This window comes from Spermophilus citellus (assembly GCF_964194105.1).
Source record: "Spermophilus citellus genome assembly, chromosome: 5".
In the NCBI taxonomy this organism is placed as follows: Eukaryota; Metazoa; Chordata; class Mammalia; order Rodentia; family Sciuridae; genus Spermophilus; species Spermophilus citellus.
Genome location: NC_138186.1, coordinates 57,361,319 through 57,380,027, shown reverse-complemented (window position 1 = coordinate 57,380,027; position 18,709 = coordinate 57,361,319). Strand labels below are relative to the sequence as shown.

The 18,709-nt window shown below is 49.6% G+C and overlaps 1 long non-coding RNA gene across 1 annotated transcript; it reads left to right on the top strand.

Annotated features, from left to right (window-relative positions):
- Positions 1–8,883: 8,883 nt before the first annotated feature.
- On the top strand, positions 8,884–16,730 carry LOC308650046. The gene is made up of 3 exons (XR_014022223.1): positions 8,884–9,302; positions 14,455–14,527; positions 16,433–16,730. It is a non-coding gene; the product is annotated as an uncharacterized lncRNA (long non-coding RNA).
- Positions 16,731–18,709: the final 1,979 nt, after the last annotated feature.

Sequence of the window (18,709 nt, the reverse complement as noted above, 5' to 3'; positions counted from 1 at the left end):
TGTCAGAAGTGCCTAGTAACTTTAAACACATTGTAAACTGTTTGCCATGTATGCCTCATTTCTCCAAATTTATAATAAAGTCCTGAGGTTAGGGGCCCTAGATTCTAGTCAATTGGGGATTGCCCATTGCATCCAGTTCAGTGTTTTTACATAGTAGGTACACAGTAAATGCATGTTGATTTGAACTGATTATGATGTGATACTTTAAAGCATTGCTTGAAAAAAATAGTCTGACACTTTAGGACAAGCTGGGGACCTGCAGGTATCAGCTGGGGTTTGTAGAATGTATGCAGTAACAGAGTCTTTACTACTTTTATTTTGTTGTTGTTGTTGTTGTTATTGTTGAGATACACACACACACACACACACACCAGGGATGAACCCAGGAGTACTTAACCACTGAGCTACATCCCCAGCCCTCTTTTAAATATTTTATTTAGAGACAGTGTCTCAACGAGTTGCGTAGGACCTGGCTAAGTTGCTGAGACTGGCTTTGAACTCCCCATCCTCCTGACTCAGCCTCCCGAGCTTCAGGGATATCAGGCGTGTGCCACCATACCCAGCCAGTCTTCACTGCTGCAAGAAAAGAGTTGGTGGTCAAGGATGGGGTGACTTGGATAGAAGATGGGACAAGGCAGTACCCTCCATCCCTCAGAGCCATCCTATCCTACCAGAAGGTAGTGCTCTCAGTTCTTTGCATTGCCCCTTCTCAATCCCTTTTTGCCTTCAGAACTCCCTGCTCAGCAAGGGAATCATTCTTTTCCATGGAACCTTAAAGGCCTGGGGCTTAGGGTCTCAGTCACTGGCCCTGGGAAAGTGAAGTAGGATGTGAAGGAGGGAAATCAAAGTCTGGGTAGACTTATGGAAATAGCTGACACATGCTGATCATCTCTACTGTTCACTAGGAGCTTTTTAGATGTATCTTGGATCCCCACAATGGCCTTGGATTTTTTTTTTTTAAGAGAAAGCGGATCTCCAAATGACAGAAACAAGGTAGGATGGATATAAGGTAAAGTAAGAGAGAGACTTCGTTCATCCCTATTAAGCATGGCATCTCCCTGGGCCCCTTGGGGAGAGGTGTACGTTTTCCATACACTGATCTGAACCATATTCTATGCCAGGCCTGGGCCTCTGGCATCTGCTCTTTTTCGTGGCCTTCCCTGTATCACTCAGGATCCTCTCTCCCCGTCCCCTTTGCTCTTGACCCTGGGCCCTCTAGCCCATTAGACCTTTCTCACCAGGAAGCCCTAGAGCCAGGCAGCCAGAAACTGAAGTGAGGCTGCATCTTGATGGAAAAGAACCTCCTGTGACCACACAGGTGCTACACATGGCACCGATGACCTCGTTCCTCCTCCCATCGGCTCACTGAGACCATGCTGTTGGTGCCTTCATCCTGACCACTTATGGCCTGAGGCTCCAGTCACCAGGACCTGCTTTTTTCTTCCCTGGGGGCTGGCTCCCTCTGGCCATTGGAGCCCACACTGCCCCTGTGTGGGAGACCAGGATTGCTGGGGTTGGGTAACACTCCCGGGGGAGCTCTCCACCCATGATCAATGGGAATTGGTATAAAATACCTCTGTTCTGGGCTGGGGTGTTGCTCAGTGATCCAGCATCTCCTAGCATGCATGAGGCCCTGGTTTCATTCCCAGGACCATAAAAAACAAAAAACAAAACAAGGGCTGGGGATGCAGGTCAATGGTAGAGCACTTGCTTGTATGCATGAAGCCCTGGGTTCAGTCCCTAGTATTGCAAAAACAATCCCCTAGCTGGGTGTGGTGGTAGTGCACGTCTGTAGTCCCAACAGTTCAGGAGGCAAAGGCAGGGGGACTGTGAGTTCAAAGCCAGCTTTAGCAATTTAGCAAGACCCTGTCTCTAAATAAAAAAATAAAAAGGGCTGGAGACGTGGCTCAATGGTGAAATACCCCTAGGTTCAATTCCCAGTACCAAAAACGAAAACAAAAAAACAAGACTGTGGCTATATCTCAGTTGGTAGAGAGCTTGCTTCACAGATGCACAAGGCCCTGGGTACAATCCCCAGCACCACCAAACAAACAAACAAACAAACAAAACCCCACCCTATGTGCACACCCAGAGTTTCCCCAGTGGGACTGATCCCACTGCAGAACTTCCTTCCCTACCTTATTTGATTCCACTACTTCCTCACCGGGGTTTCCCATTTGCAGTGGAATAGTTGTCTCAGGGGCCACTTCTGTAGGAAACCAGACTAAGTCAGGTGGGGACTATGATCATCCTTATTTTGCCAATGACACGACCAACCGTGCAGTGGAGCTGAAATTCACCCATGGTTCCGCGACTAACTCATACACGGTTCCACGATGACTTCTCCTAGTGAGTGCCCGTATTCACACCGGGGCTTGCTGCAGAGCAGAACCGACCCTTCATCTCTCCCCTGTGTGGCTTCTTGAGGACCTTTTCCCCCTTAGGAGGTTCAAGACCTTCTCCACCCCATCCCACTGGCTTCCTCTCTGGGTGGTAGGAGGTGAGAAGCAGACTAGTCAGGCTGACACCCACTGAAGGCAGGGAGGATTCCCAGGCTGCTCAGCCCCCCATAGCTCCTGTGGGCCACTGGCCAACAGTCACGACCAGTCCCCAGATGGCAGACAGAAAGAGAAGGGGTGAATACCTACAGGGCTGGAGATGTGACCAATGGAAAAAAAAAAGTGAAAGCCACTTGGAGGCCAGAACAGAAGAGGGCTGTACCAGGGCTACAGGGAAAGGCAGGCGCTGGGACAGGAACTGAGGAATCCTTCTGAGCCTTTGCATTCTGCAGCAGTGTATGACTTCAAAAGAGGGGATATGAGAGGTTTGGGTTTTTTTTTTTTTTTTTTTTTTTTTGCCATACTGGGGATTTAACCCAGTGCCCCAGGCAAGCACTCTCCACGTAGCTATAACCCTAGCCTAGGAAAAGATTTATTTTTCTTTCTTTTTGGTGGTACTGGAGATTGAACTCAGTGGTGCTCTGCCATTGAGCTTTACCCCCACCTATTTGACTTTCTTTCTTTTTGGCAGTGGGGATTAAACCCAGGAGTGATTTACCACTAAGCTACATCTCCAGTCCTTTTTAATTTTTAGTTTTGAGACAGGGTCTCGCTAAGTTTCTGAGACTGGCCGTGAACTTGGGATCCTCCTGGCCTCAGCCTCAGGAGTTGCTGGTATTTCAGGCACGTGCCACCGTGCCCTGCAGAGAGAATTTCTTTTTTTTTTTTTTTTTTTTTTTTTTTTTTTAAAGAGAGAGTGAGAGAGGAGAGAGAGTGAGAGAGAGAGAGAATTTTTAATATTTATTTTTTAGTTCTCGGTGGACACAATATCTTTGTTGGTATGTGGTGCTGAGGATCGAACCCGGGCCGCACGCATGCCAGGCGAGCGCGCTACCGCTTGAGCCACATCCCCAGCCCTAGAGAGAGAATTTCTTGATGGTGAAGTTTGTTCATCCTAGGAATGTGGGATGAGCCCTGCTGAGACCCTGAGGACTCTGGGAGAAATTGGTCTGCCAGTGGACTTGGAGATGGGCACAGGGATGACCTGATCTGGACAGAATATGACATTTTCTACTTGTTTGGATTTCACAAAACCTTCCTCTTGGTTTTAGGTTCCCCCAGAGGCAAACTCCGGGACAAGGATTCAAGCACAAGTGGCTTATTTAGGATATGGTCCCAGAAATACCAGTAGTGAGTAGGGTCATGGGGAGGAAGGGAAGGCAGCCCATACAGGGAGACTGCGCCAGTTACCACGCTGAGCAAGAGGAGCACAGTCACCCCGGGAACCCTGGGAGCTGCGTGGGGCACACCTCCAGTCACCCCTGCACGGGGCCAGGGCCGGGTGCCCATCTCATGCCCATTTATTCAGCAGCCTCCTCTCCCTGCTTGAGGCCTGCTGGCAGGTGAATTCACTCTCCAGCACTTCCGTCTTGCCCTGGGCTGGAGCCAAGGGTGTTTCCATGGCCAGAAAAACCCCCTCAGGCCCAGAGCAGGTGTTGGCAGTCGGCAGCCTCCTGCATCCAGAGACAAGTGCCGAGAGACGTGGGCAGGGTGCCAGCGCCTACTGCACTCTGCCCTCCAGCTTCTTCCTGCACTTCTGCCTTTTTATGAGCCTCATGGGCTCATCTGTGTCCCACTGTCCCCTCTCAGAAACCCTTGGCATTCTCAAGGCTGAGACCTACTGCCCCTTTGTTCTGCCTCCTCTTGGATAAGCCCACCCACTCTCATGGTGAGTTGAGGCTTCCAGTACCATCCCTGTTTCAGATTTTGATCCTATGCCCATGTCTTCGGGCCTCCGGTGACAGCATATTAGACATGTCCCCAATTCAATCATCCTTATCTAAAGCATGCCCCGTCTCTTCGTTCTCTTCCCATTGGTGGTACCGTATCTACCCAGTCCTTCTAGAATCTGGAATCATTCCTTGATTCTCCCTGTCTTCCAAACTGCTTCCCAGGGTCATCCCCTCTTCTTCACCCACCCCTCCCCCTGCCATTGGTCGGGACTCTCATTATTTTCTACCTGAAGTATCCCTGTGGCCTATGAGCTGAAGTCCCCACTTCTGGCCTGATGCCCTCCCAGTGCCCCCATCTAGTGCCTTCTCCACCAAGGTCCCAAGTGCCAACCTCTGGCAGCACTTGGGCTTAGCATCTGGAGCCTGTGGGTTTAATCCCCAGCATCATAAAGTCAAGTGACAACCTGGACTTGTCATGTTCTATCCAAGACCCATTCCAGATCCAAGCACCTTGGCCTGGTGCACAGAGCAAAAGCTACCCTTTCTTGAACCTCTGATTCATCCCTGGCCACTCTCAGCTCTGCCTCCTGGGACTTGTGGTATGTGCTATGCTCTTTCATGCAGCTGGGCTTCCTCTCATGCCCTGCCTGAGTTTGGTGTCCCTTTTCTTCTATTTGTTTTTGCTGCTCATGCTAAGACCCAGCTCAGATGGCGCCTCCTCTTGGAAGTCTTCCCTGAATGCCTCAGGCTGGATTAGACACCCTTCTTTTGTGCTCTTATATCAGTGCAAGCATCAGAAAATCCACTTCAAACAGACTTAAATAACAATGGAAATTGATTGGCTCCTGGAATTGAAAAATCAAGGGGTAGGGCTTGCTGCAGATGATGTGTGATCCAGGGGCTTAAAACGATGCCCCTGGGTCCTCCCATTGCTTAGCTCTGCCTTTCTCTGGGTGGGCTTCCTTCTCAGAGTCCTTGGAGGGCATCACATCACTTCAGACTCACATCCTGTCCAATCCAGTCCAATGAATCATTCAAGGAAACACAGGCTCCTCTGGACCTCACTTAGGATTTACTTGCCCCTTTCCACACCAATCAAAATGGCCGAAGGCTTACAACGTTCTGCTCCAGGGGTTGGCAAACTATGGCTGAATCCTGCCTAGCGCTTGTTTCTGTAAATAAAGTTGTGTTGTAAAACAGCCACGCCCATTTGTTTATGCATCCTTCCAGGCTATTTTTTGTGCCAGTGTCAGAGTTGAAGAGTAGGGGCAGAGGACAGCAGGCTTGCTGCTCAGAGACAGTAAATATTTTAGGTGTTGAGGACAAGGTACAAAATGAAGGGGGATTGAGAGAGAGAGAGAGAGAGAGAGAGAGAGAACAAATTTCCATGTCATTTTTATTGATGAAATTACAATAATAATTGAATAGAACATACATATATCTGCTAATGAGAAGAATGGAATTTAGGGCAAAGAGGTAACATTTTACTTAATTGGGGTTAAAATCAATGCTCCCTATCATCAGATTGATGACAAATAATTATCTATTAAAACCATTCTTGCTGGTCATGATGGCTCATGCTTAGAAGCCCAGCTACTCAGGAGGTAGAGGCAGGAGAATTGCAAGTTCGAGACCAGCCTGGAAAACTCAGCGAGACCTTGTTTCAAAATAAAATGGATGTAACTCAGTGGTAGAGCATCTGCCTAGCATGAGAAAAACTCTAGGTGGGATCCTCAGCATCGCCCCAAACCAAACAATAAAACAATCATACAGTCCGAAATACAAAAACAATAAATATATTATATTATATTATTATATTAATTATATTATATTATTATATTAATAAATAAAATTATTTACTTTATTATTTGAGCTGGGGCTTGAACCCATGGTGCTCTACCATGGAGCTACATCCCTAGCCACTTTCAGTCACAGAGTGTGGCAGGCATTTTGAAAGGTATTTCTTTATAAGACAAGTTCATGTCCATTTGGCCCCTCATCCTGACAATATCCCTATGATGTAGGCAGGTTAAGGGTGGCTGTGTTCTTTTCAGAAGGAAAACAGAAGCTCAGGGAGAAGTGACTTGCCCAAGGTTTCATGGCAAGGCTTCTCTGGGACACCTTTGAATATTCTAAGGCATCGGTCTCATAAAACATGCCTTGTTGGTTCATTGAACAGGTGTGGTGGCCCCTGGCTGGGGGCGCAGAGGCAGAGAGAGAGAGATTCAGGCTGGTTGAATGATGGCTTGGGAGGCTACTTCTCCAGATGGCTATGTGTCACCGGTGGTCTACAGGGACGGGTCTGGTCCATACAGCTTCTCAAGAGCTCACTGTTGCTTCAAGAATCTCTGGCTGGGCTGGGGCTGGGGCTCAGCAGTAGCACACTTGCCTGGCATGTGTGAGGCACTGGGTTTGATTCTTGGCACCACATATAAATACGTAAAATAAAGCTCTATCAACACCTATATCTATCTATCTATCTATCTATCTATCTATCTATCTATCTATCTGAATCTTTGGCTGGGCTGGGCTGGGGTTGTGGCTCAGTGGTTGCCAGGCATGTGTGAGGCACTGGGTTTGATTCTCAACACTGCATATAAATAAATAAATAAAATAAAGGTCCATTGGTAACTAAAAATTATTTTTAAAAAATCTCTGGCTGGGCATACTGGTACAGTCCTGTAACCCTAGCTACTCATGAGACTGAGACAAGAGGATCACAAATTTGAGGCCAGCCTCAGAACTTAGTGAGACCCTGTCTAAAGATAAATAATGTAGTTACAGAGATGTAGTTCAGTGGTAGAATGCCCATGAGTTCAATCCCAGTAACAAAAAGAAAAGAAGAATCTTAGCGCCTAGGCCTGCCTCTCCTACTCATAACTGCCCCATGCAGGACAGGTAATACCAGCACAGCAGCCTAGAGCTACAAGGAAACCAGGCTTTAGGCAAGAATGCCGAGAACCACACACAAAGACCCTGACCCCTCACCTTGCTGCCTCCAGACTGCAGGCCTGGTCTCATCTGGGCCTCTGAGGAACATTCCTGGGTCCTGTTGGCCAGGCTGGGGGCAGAGCTTCCCTGGCCTCCGACAGGGCTGCCCAAGGTCAGAGAAGAACTCTGGGGATGGGCAGAGGCACACAGACATGGAGGATGGATGCTGGGTTCCCGTCCAGGATGGTGAGCACGTGTGTGCACATTCACACTTTCCCCATCTCGCACGCATATTCGTACACTCCCATGGTCACACCCATGTTCACCAGGATTCTCACCTACACACACATGCATGCTCCAGGATTTCTCAAACTTATTTGCACCCCGAAACTACACAACATCCATCCGCACCTGCGTTCATTTCCTGCGGTTGCTCTAACAAAGTACTACATACAGGGTCGCATCAGACAACAGACACTGTCTTTTCGTTTTGGAGGCTAGGAATTCAAGTTCAAGGTTTCTCCTGAGACCTGTAGGGGAGGATTTTTTCTCTTCCAGCTTCCGGTAGCCCCAGGGGCTCCTTGGCTTCCAATCTTTCACAGTGTTCTCTAGTCACCTCTGTGTCTTCACATGAACATTTTTTTTCTTTTCTTTTTTCACTTTGAGACAGTGTTTTGCTAAGTTGCCCAGGGCTGGCCTCGATCCTGCGACCCTCCTGCCTCAGCCTCTCCAGTAGCTGGGATTACAGTGGTGCGCCACAGCCCCAGGCGCTTAAGGACGTCTTATAAGCACACCAGTCCTCCTGTATCTGGGCCACACTACTGCAGTACCAACTCCTAACCAATGACATCTATTTGTTCCTTTTCCCAAATAAGATTGTATTCTGAGGTGCTGGGCATTAGGACTTCATTTTTTAAAAAATTTTTTGGGGGGGAGGGAATGAAATTCAACCCTGTGGTTAAATTGGTCATGAAACCTCACATGCACAATACAGTATTCCCACAGTGATGCCCATCTACAAACTTCCACATTCCCATAAGCACAAGCTCACACTTACCCAGAGATGCTACCAGGATTACCCACGCCCAATCCCAAAGTCTCCTAGTCTTACACACAGCCCTGCATGAGCCCCTAGGCTCCCCGCCCCCTGCGTCCCTGTGGCCACACTCAGAGGCCACCCCCGGGAGGTCATGCTCACAGCCCTGCACATTTGCAGTCTCACACTTGGCTCAGTCTCACATCCCCTCCCACCCACACACTCTCTCCTCCCTGACTCCTCCTCCAGCAAACAGATCCCCCAACCCACCCTCACCCTGGGCCCAGCTGGGCCACCCCAGGAAGGTCTCCTAGCCCTCTGGTATGGGGTGCCCCACCCCCCGACAAGCCTTCCTCCTTCACAGACTCCCACTCTACCGTCTCAGGGGCAGACAGACAGACAGACACTCTGTCACACTCGCACATGCCCCTCGGCAGCCCCACGGCAGCAGTCTGTTCCTCATTATGGGCCAATGCGCCTGTTTACTCACCCAGCTGGAGATGGTTAGAGAGTGATAAATAATGAAAGAGAAAACAGGCTTTTCCCCTCTGCGGCTTCTATTTATGTAACATGTGTCACAGCGCACTCACAGACTTTGTTTCGGAGCTGGTTGCAGGAAATAGTTTATTTTTTCCGGACGGTGGCTTGAGGGGTGGGGTAGGGGGGCCAGGGCTTGGGTTTCTGGTCTCACACCTATGGGAGTTTCGGGATCTGGGCTCCCAGCGTCCTCCTCCTCTGGTGCCGCCTCCCCTGACACCCCCGAGGGGGCAGACATCATGGCTGGAGGCGGCCAAAGAATGGGGTTCTCCCACTCCACCAATTTGGAAGGAACTGGGATGGCTGGGGCCCCTCCCAGCTGCCTCTGAAACCTCCCAAACAGATGGGCTTGTTTTAAGAGCCAGACAGCTTGAAGCTAGGACTCCCTGAGAGGAGGCAGTTGGACAAGGGGCTTCCTAGGTAGCCTGCACCTGTTACGGGGGAGAGGATACAGAAGGATCTGTTCTATAAAATAAGAATTAAAACAAAATCCACTCCTCGTGCTCACGGACCACTCTTCCATCTGTGGTCTCTGAAGCCTCAGGACATTTACTGGCTGCTTCTCAGGTGAGGTGATGGGTGGTGAGGGGGGCTGGCCGTGGGCTGCTCAGCTGCTTCATGGGAAGCCAGGTCTCAAGCCTCAGCCTCCAGAACCCTCACATAACCGCTGCCTCCCTCCTCCAGGGACACCTCCCTGGTGAGGGTCCAGCATCACGCATGCTAAGGCTGTTGGGAGTGGATATAAGGGTGCAGGGGGTAGAATGGGGGGAATGGGGGACATTAGAAATCTGAGAAGTGCTTCCTGCCCACTCCCCAAATACTGAGTGGAGCATCTTGCATAACAAACCAGGGAAGGAGGAAGTGACAGAAAACTCCTCTGCTTACCACCCCCAGGGCAGGACAGCTTTGGGGCATTTGGAGGAATTGTACTCTCTCTTGGGATTGTCTATGAAGGGCAGGAAAATGATATCTTCATTTGACATAGAGCTCCACTGTTCCCCCAGGACACTGCTGGGGGAACCCAGAAGTACCAGAAACTACCCTGTTTTCTGCAGATCCCACTGTGGAAAATGGAACTGGGAGCCCCAACCCCTACCAACTGTTGGGGAGGGGTAACAGGGGCAGGGGCAGAATCCTGCTCAGTGGCTCAGAAGCTTCTGCAGGGGTGTCCCACAGGGATCTCCTGGATTGGGGAAGGAACGGCCACATTCCCAAGACAAGGACTATTAACATTAATTTAAGAACAGATAGCGCTGGTTTAGTGCAAAAGAGACAAAGCCCAAGAAGATTCTTTTCAAATTTAATGCATGTCAGATACAGAGAGAGCTTCTCAGAGGCTGATCCCCAGGCTCCCTCTCCCAGGGTGGTGATTCAGCAGGTGGGGGTATCTAGGAATCAACCTGGTGAACAAGTTCCTGGGAATTGGGAATTCTGGGACTGGTCATTTCCCAAAGACTTGGGGACAACATTGCCCTAAGTGGGCCCTGGAGGCAGCCACCCCCCACCACCCGCTTCCACCCGCCAACATCACCACACATAAGCTGAGATGGAGGCACATCCATCACAGAAGCTGATCAGAAGGGAATTTGACTTCCCTCAGTGTGCAAGCAGTCTGATCAGAAGAAGGATAAAACTGGTTTAGAAGGAGGAAGGGAGGGAAGGAAATAGAATTTGTCAGCACCTAGTAGGTACCATTTTTACCTAGCTGCTTTTTAATTTTTGCCATTCGTACCCATTTCTGGAATCTAAAACACTCAAACATTCTATTTCTTATTACCAAGTAATGCTCACAGGCATGCATACCTTATCAGAGAGACAGCAGGGGGGTTCTGTGTATCTTAAAGCATTTGCTCTCTGCCTGGGATGTGCCAGGACTTCACACGTGTTTCTTGATGTATGCCACGTCGTAGCACTGATGGCAATGCTATCCCCAGTTTACTAATGAGAACACAAGCCTCAAAGAGGTTTAGTGACTTAAAAAAAATTCTTTTTTTGTATTTGTAGATGGACAGAAAGCCTTTATTTTATTTGTTTATTTTTATGTGGTGCTGAGGATCAAACCCAGTGCCTTACACATGCTAGGCAAGCACTCTATCCCTGAGCCCCAGCCCCAGCCCGTGTTAGTGACTTTTATAAGGCCACCCCACTATGCAAGTCTTGGCAACAGGAAAAGCTGGTGTTTTAATTTTTTTATTTTTATTTTTTGGTACTCCCCAGTAATTGAACTCAGGGTGCTTAACCACCAAGCTACATCCTCAGTCCTTTTTATTATTATTATTATTATTTTATTTTGAGACAGAGTCTCGCTAAGTTGCCCAGGCTGGCTTGGAACGTGTGATCCTCCTGTCTCAGCCTCCTGAGTAGCTAGGGTTACAGGCGTGCCCCACCCCTCCCAGCACTACAGCACTCTGTTTACTGCCACAAGCGGGAGCCCCTTTGGGATTCTAACTGAGAGTCAGCATCCAGATCCTGCTTTTCAGCTCTTTCCCCAGGACTCCCTCACTGCCACTCTGTGGAATGGAGAGGTTGGTAGGGAGGCAACCTCTCTGCTGCTCCCCCAGCATCTCTGTGTTTGGGTCCCTATGGATTCTAGCAAAGCCCACCCAGCACACACCTTGAGCTCTCTTCCAGGGAGCTGAGCATTGGGGGTCGTGGGGACCACCTTTGGATTCAGTCCCCAGAGCACTTGTGGATCTGAGGAGGTCCCAGAAGGGCAGGGCCATGTGAGCCAGCTTAAGGAGCACCCCTCCTGCATGTCCAGGAGCCTCCTGCACCCCTGTCCCCTTGGCAGGTTGGGGATGGCATGAGCTAGTGGGTGGGAGAAGGGCCAACAGGGACAGCCAAAGTCTGGACGTTTGTTCAGGCTACAGGCTAAACATGATTCAAACAGGGACTCACAGCAGCTTCACAGGGACTTCGTGCAGACCCCCATGGACACTGGCCTGCACTTCCTCATGCTCTTGTGTACCCCCTGCACAGAGTCCCATTCACGAAAACCCTGACAGAGCTCCAGACTCTTGTGTCCCTATGGACAGAGCCCAGGTGTTCTGCACACCTTGTCTGTCTCTAACCTTCACACTGACCCTGCAAGGAAGCTGCTGTCCTGACCCTCCCAGCCTCACAGAGGAGAGAAAAGGGGCTCAGAAAAGCCAAGTGACTGGCTGCCTTTCCTGTGTCTCCCCTAGCACCCAGCAGGTGTGCAGAAGTCCACCCACAATGTGGACATACAAGTTTTCTTTCATGCAGGCTCCTTGCAAGCCCCAGATGCCCCTTTCTCCAAACACATCCTGAGCTGCGATCTCTGTAGGCTGAGAAATTCAAAGACCCCCACAGCCAGCACTTCCCCAGCACTGGTGCCAACAGCGGGAGTTCCCTGGGATCCAGCCTCAGTTTCCCCTCTGTCTCTCAGGCTCACACACCTGAGCAAGCCCCCCCTTGCTTTGAAGAGGCAGTGCTGGCTGGGCCCCTGCCCCAGGTCTGACCCTCACTCTGGAAGCTTCTGGGTTCAGCCACCTCCATCCTCCCTCTTCCTCTGAAACGTCAGACCTGGCACTGCCCCCCGCGGCCCCCTCTCCCTGCGGCCCCCAGGGAGCCCAGGCTTTGCTCGAGGGCAGTGAGTGAAGCCGGCTGTAACAGAGAAACCTCAGGCTCCTCTTTAGAAGTCCCCGGAGGAGGCAGATCTGAGGAAAGGCTGCCGAGAAGGCGCCTGCAGCAATGTCAGCTTGAGAACAACCCGGCTGACAGGATGCTGAGCGGGGATTAAGGTCGGGATCAGGGAAGCCGGGGAAATGAAGGCAAGTTCCCCGCATCCCTCGCTGCCACCTCCGAAGCTGACTGTGCTGCTGGGTTTGTCTTCTTGTTTGTTCTTGCTCTGGGAAAGTGGGTGGGGAGGGAAGCAGGCAGGGGCCAGGCAGGAGTGGGGGAAGGACAGGGGAGAGGTGGACAAGGGCAGGGAGCCCTGGAGAGCGAGCCTGCGCTCTGCGTCCCAGGGCCCAGCTAGGGGCGGGGCAGAAGCACAGGTGCCTTTACCTGGAACCTTCCCATATGCTGTCCCCATCAGATGGCTAGTCTGTTGGACAGTGGGGCTCCCAGTCATCTCCCCTGGTCCCCTTTCCCCAGGTCCTGAGTGTGGGTGGTGGGATCAGTGAGGATAGAATTGACCTCACCGTGAGGCACTCCACACCAATGAAGTGGGTGCCATACCCTATCAGAAAGGGGAGGAGCCTGTTTCCACCTGTCTACAAATGCAAGATCCCCTGTTGTAGGGCAAGGCCCTGTACCAACCTGCCTTCTCACTGAAATGTCACAGGAATCCAATCAAATGGGCTGCTGATTTCTAGGTCATCCAACGCAGCAAATTCTAGTGAGACCTCAAACCCTTGCATGGTGTCATGGTAAAGAATGTCTTGGCTTCTGGTTTCAGTATGTGTGGGCTGGAATTTTGGTTCTGTCATTGACTTGCTGTGTTACCTTGGGCAAGGTGACTAGCCTTTCTGTGCCTTGGATAAGACCATAGCATCTTCTTATAAGGTTGGTGAGCAGAGGAAGGGAGTGAACACATGAAACTGCATGGAGTAGGGCCGGCCACAGAGGTCATGTGCCATAGTCTGGTGTATTATCATAGGGGCAGAGGGAAGGAAGAATCATGGCAACCTGAAGTCAATTACCTGAAGTCTTCCTGGAGGAAGGGAGGGTGGAAATCTAATTTGGTGGCTAAAACTTGGCAGGGGTGGGAGAGTAGAGTAGGGGTGAAGGACAGTACTCTTGTTTACCAAGTGTGATTTAAGCCCGAATCTGATGAGAGGTGGAGAGGGTGCATTCCCAAGGAGCCCCACCCCCAGCCTGTGTTTCTCCAAAGTTCCTGCTCTAACTAGAGGTATCATGATTATTCTCTCCTAGCTCTTCCAAGGGCCAGTTGAGATGCAAAGACCATGACAAGACACTGGTTTTCATAGTTCCCTTCCCCACATGGGGCTTATTCCAGAAATCCTTGCAATTCAGACTCTAGTTGCACCTGGGGTCTCTGGACCTGGTGAGGAAGGGGCAGGTATAGAGAGTACAAACCTGGAGGCAGAGAGTCCCTGGGGTTGGGTTGTAGCTCTACCGTCCACAGCTGTTAGAGCAAGTCAATTTGCCCTTTGGACTCAGTTGCCCAATCTGTGAAACGGAATAATAATACCCACCTTGGATTTGCAGTGTTGGGCAGTTACTTAATACATGCCCAAGGCTGATCTTCAATTTGGTGGTTATTGAGTTCTAGCCAGGTTCCAGGTCCTAATGAATGGGCCCCTTCCCTGGCACAAAGGTGCTGGTGGTCTATACGGCTGAAGGTAGCAGTGTTACCCCAAAGGTTAACCCAGGAACCAGGCGTCTCCCCCGTCTAGGCCCCATGGTCTGCTTACCTGTCTACCTGTAGCCCTTCCTGGGGTCCTCAACTCCCCACCCTTCTCCAGACATACTGGCCAGTGGGTTGGGGTGGGTAGAGGGTCTGGGGAGGCTGAGGGCCTAGGATGAGGTTCTAGGAGAAGGGTCTTTAGAGAAGAGTCTTTGAGTCTGTTTTTTTGGTGGGAAAACCCTGCACAGGGGCCCAGTCTCTGCAGAAATGTGCAGGGAGTATCTTGCTAGGAATTTTATCTCTGGAGAACTGATTTCTAGAGAAGATAATTTTAAAAACACCTCTTCTTTTTTCCCTGTTAATAGCTATGTGTATTTATTACAGAAAATTTGGAAGATATAGAAAAGTCCCAGAAAAGAGAGATCAGCCCTAATCTGATCACTCAGAGATAAACCTGGTAAGATTTTCCTTTTTCTTCTGTTTTTTTTTTTAAGTTCACCCTCACACATATGCTCATGCTTATATATGTAACTTTATTGCAGCAAAATATGCTTAATGTACATCTATCATAAACATTTTAGAAATCTGATCATGGAGGAATGAACATATCACAATTTTGTAAACAAATTTTTTTTCATTAAATATTACTCAAGAACTTCCTCTCAGGCCATTAAATATTCTTCTCAACATAATCTTTTTTCTTTTTTATGGGGTTAAGAGGTAGGGGGTACTGGGGATTGAACCTAGAATGGCTCTACCCTTGAACTACCATTTCCAGGCCATTAAAAGTTTTAATTTGAGCTGGGTGCACTGGCACACACCTGTAATCCCAGTGGCTCAGGAGGCTGAGGCAGGAGGATCAAAATTAGCCTCAGCAATTTAGCAAAGCCTTAAGCAACTCAGTGAGACCCTGTCTTTTCTTTTTTCTTTCTTTCTTTATTATTATTATTTTTTGGTACCGAGGATTTAACTTAGGGGCACTCAACCACTGAGCCACATCCCTAGCCCTTATTTTTATTTTATTTAGAGATAGGGTCTCACTGAGTTGCTTAGTGCCTCACTGTTGCTGATGGTGGCTTTGAACTTGTGATCCTCCTGTCAGCCTCTGGAGCCACTGAGATTACAGGTATATGCCACCACACACCGCCTGAGACCCTGACTCTAAATAAAATATAAAAAGGGGCTGGGGATATGGCTCAGTGGTTAAGCACTCCTGGGTTTAATCTGCAGTATCAAAAAAAAAATCATTTTGAGACAGGGTCTTGGTAAATTGCCTAGGTTGGCCTTGATCTCACAATCCTCTGGCCTCAGCCTCCTGCGTCTCAGGATTATTTTCTTAACGTAACCGAAGATGCCAGGACCGTGCTCCAGCTTTGGGAAGCCTCTTTTAAAAACATGTCATTTTATGAATCCTTTTTTTATTGGCTATAGAAGCTATTTCTAGATTTTTTGCTATTTTAAACAACACTGTAGCGAACATCCTAGTAGGAGAAACCTTTGAGAGAGCAACTACCTTTGGGATCATTCATTTACGTGTCTGTCCTCAACCCTGAGTTCCGTCCTTTCTAGGCAGGGTCTGCCTCTAGTTCATTTTTATGAACTTCAGGTCTAGCTTACCCTGGTTCACAGCAGGCATCCCATAATTATTGGATTGAATTGCTCCTCAGGAGCTTATGCTCCAGGCAGATTAGGAAGAAGCCCACTTCTCTTTCTTAAGTGTGTAGGCGTCCCCACTGCCTCTTTGCTGGGCCCACCATTCTTTCCCTTAAAAAAACATTCCCAGTCTAGAGCCGCTGTCATGCTGTCATCCGGGAGGCTCAGTGAACCACTCTTCTTTTCATCTCTTATCTTCCTGGGCAAACCAAACCTTGCTTCCCCCGCTGGGACCCTCCCCCTCCGGACCCCACAGAGCCCCATGCAGCAGCCCCCTCTCCAGCTGCCATTTCTGACAGCACAGGTCCTTGGAGGTTCCCCATGGCACCCCCAGCCCTGCCTCTGTCTGGGGCCACCTCCCATGGCACCCATGCGCCTTTGTCCTTCCTCCTGGGGACTCTAGGCAGATGCTGTTATTCTTACTAGTACACATGAGTAGAATCACAGATTTTGGAGCTTGAGACCTTACTCCCAGTCTTTTAAAGGGGGCAGTGGGTGGCAAGAAGAAAAATCGAGAGGTAAAACTTACTAATTTAATTTCCTCTCCTCTAGTATGCATGCTCCCAACCTCCAGGGATTCTCTCTTCTTCCCCCTCTCCTCTCCTTCTCCTCTTTCTGTCTCTCAGCTCTGACCCACAGTCTCCCACCCTCCTGTCCTCCTCTCCTCTCCCCTTCTTTTTTAAGTTTTTTTTTTCTTTTAACTTTCAAGGTCATTCCGGACTCTGCCGCAGCCAGTCCCTTGGTGAGACGTGAGCGCCATTGGCGTCCGTGGCCTCTGTTTCCGTGGCAACCCAGTAACCATTAATTTTCAATTAAAGGAGACAAAAAGCTCGATGACAGCTCCAGGTCTGCTGAAGATGTCAAGAATCTGTATTAATATACAGCAAGAGAGCATAATTGTGTGTCCATCTTCCAGAGCAGCGAAAAATGGAGGGATAATTACTGGCTCGAAAGCCACTCTGTAATTTAGTTCTTACTGTCACCACAGCCCTACACATTAGCATAAATTAAAAGCAGAGTTTATTGTTATCAAAGTGCATTGATATCGCCAGACCCGCTTTCTTCCTTTTAACTGTTTGTTGTGGGTGAGTGACTCCCCAACTCCTGCCGAGGTCTCCCTGGATAGGGAGAATGGAAGTACCGGGGTGCTAGACCTGCAAGGTCACAGCTACTTCTGCCATCCTTGGGGCCTCAGGGCAGAAGGAGACAAGGGTCAAGATGTTGCCTGTCTGATGGGGGCTGGGAAATGTGGGGGAGCTTGGATGTGAATTCACCTTTCACATGGGAAGTGCTTTGTTTGGCTTAAGAATTTTCCAGCTCTTTCCAGAGGGGACCACTACCCCGTGTCAGATCCTGCTGCCCCATCTTGGGAATAGTGGAGGGCAGGCAATAGATGCTCAGCGCCAACCTGTTAGACAAAGGAATGAGCAAGGGCTTAAGGGTTTCCTTTCCCAGCTGCATGCCGGAGGATGGACCTTCTTACTTTCCCAATTAGGGACATAGTCAGCTCAGGTGGAGGGAGATACCCCCGGACAGGAGCTCAGTTCCTGCTCCAGCGCCTGGGATCCATGCTCCTCAGAACCTGGGTCTGCTGGGCCACCCACTCCTGTGGCCGGAGTCCTGCCATGGCTACCACCCTGCAGCCTCACTTCAAGTAATCGGAGCGCCTTGAAGTGTCTCTTAGCCAGTGTGCCAGTGACAGCCGCAGAAATCATGAATTTCCGTGAATGGGGATGCGGGGTTTTCTTGTATTCTATCCAGAGAGAGCTGTCCTTCAGAGGGGAATTTAGTGTAATTACCCTTAAGGGAGCGATCCTTACACAGTCAGTCACAACACTGACCTCCTGGCTGAGATTTGACAGCAAAATTACAGGCTGTGTGCTCAACAGAAGGGGCATCCTCCTTTATTTTGGGAGGGGGGAGGCGGGAAGGAAGGGGGAGGAGGGAAAGGCGATACAGAAGCTTTGAAAAGAAAAGGGCTGGCTTACAGCTGCCAAGCACATGGGTTCTCCTTGGCACAGTGTCCTGGGGCAGGGGGAACCTACCCAGAGATCCCCTGGTACTTCAGCGGGTTGGTGAGGAGTGGCCGAGGTGGCTCTCCAGCCCTTTAAATCTTGGAGCCATGGCTTGTGATCTTTGCTAAAGTCAATCTTATTCTAGATAGGGTTAGAGGGTACTAGGAACTATTTGATAAACTCCTCGGGCATGTTTTCCCAAACACATCTGTCCCTTGGCCCTTCCCACAGTGCTGGAAATTCTCACCACTCTTTGTACCTTTCAGTGAACATCTGAGACCCCGTTAACCTGCACCTAGGTGCCTGGCAGGGCTCACATGCTAATCTGTGACCATTCCAAATATAGCCCAGACTTATCTTTCAGACGTGCTGGCCTGTCACACAGCAGGACACTAAGGACATAGGCCAGGTGAATTTTACCTGAACTAATGGAGAAAATATCCAGGGACTTTGAAGCCCAGGAAGGAATAATGTACACCCTAAATCTCAGAGCTTGAAGGGGCTCTGGAAATGGGTGTGTTCTGATGGCTCCTAGAACAGGACCACCCCAACCTCTGTTCCACCTCCACCCAACACAGGAGCTCAGCACCCCTAAAGAGGACCATCCAGCCATGTGACATGGGAGGCCGAGGCAGGAGGATCATAAGTTCTAGGCCAGCCTGGGAAATGTAGCAATTTACCCTGTCTCAAAAAAAATTTTTTTTTTTGAAAGGACTGGGGATGTAGCTCAGTGGTACATCTGAGAGCACCTCTGGGTTCAATCCCCAATACCAAAGGGAAAAAATAAAAAGAGAGTTCCATTCCACTGTTAAATACCGATCACAGGAAATTTCTCCTGGACTTTTTTTTTGCAAAAACCTGTTTCCCTAAAATTCCTACCTTCCTTGTGGAGACTCAGGAACGAATGTGAGATGGTTCTTCAGCTGCCTGAAGACAGCTCAACTGTCCTGCATCTTCTCCTCCAATTCTAG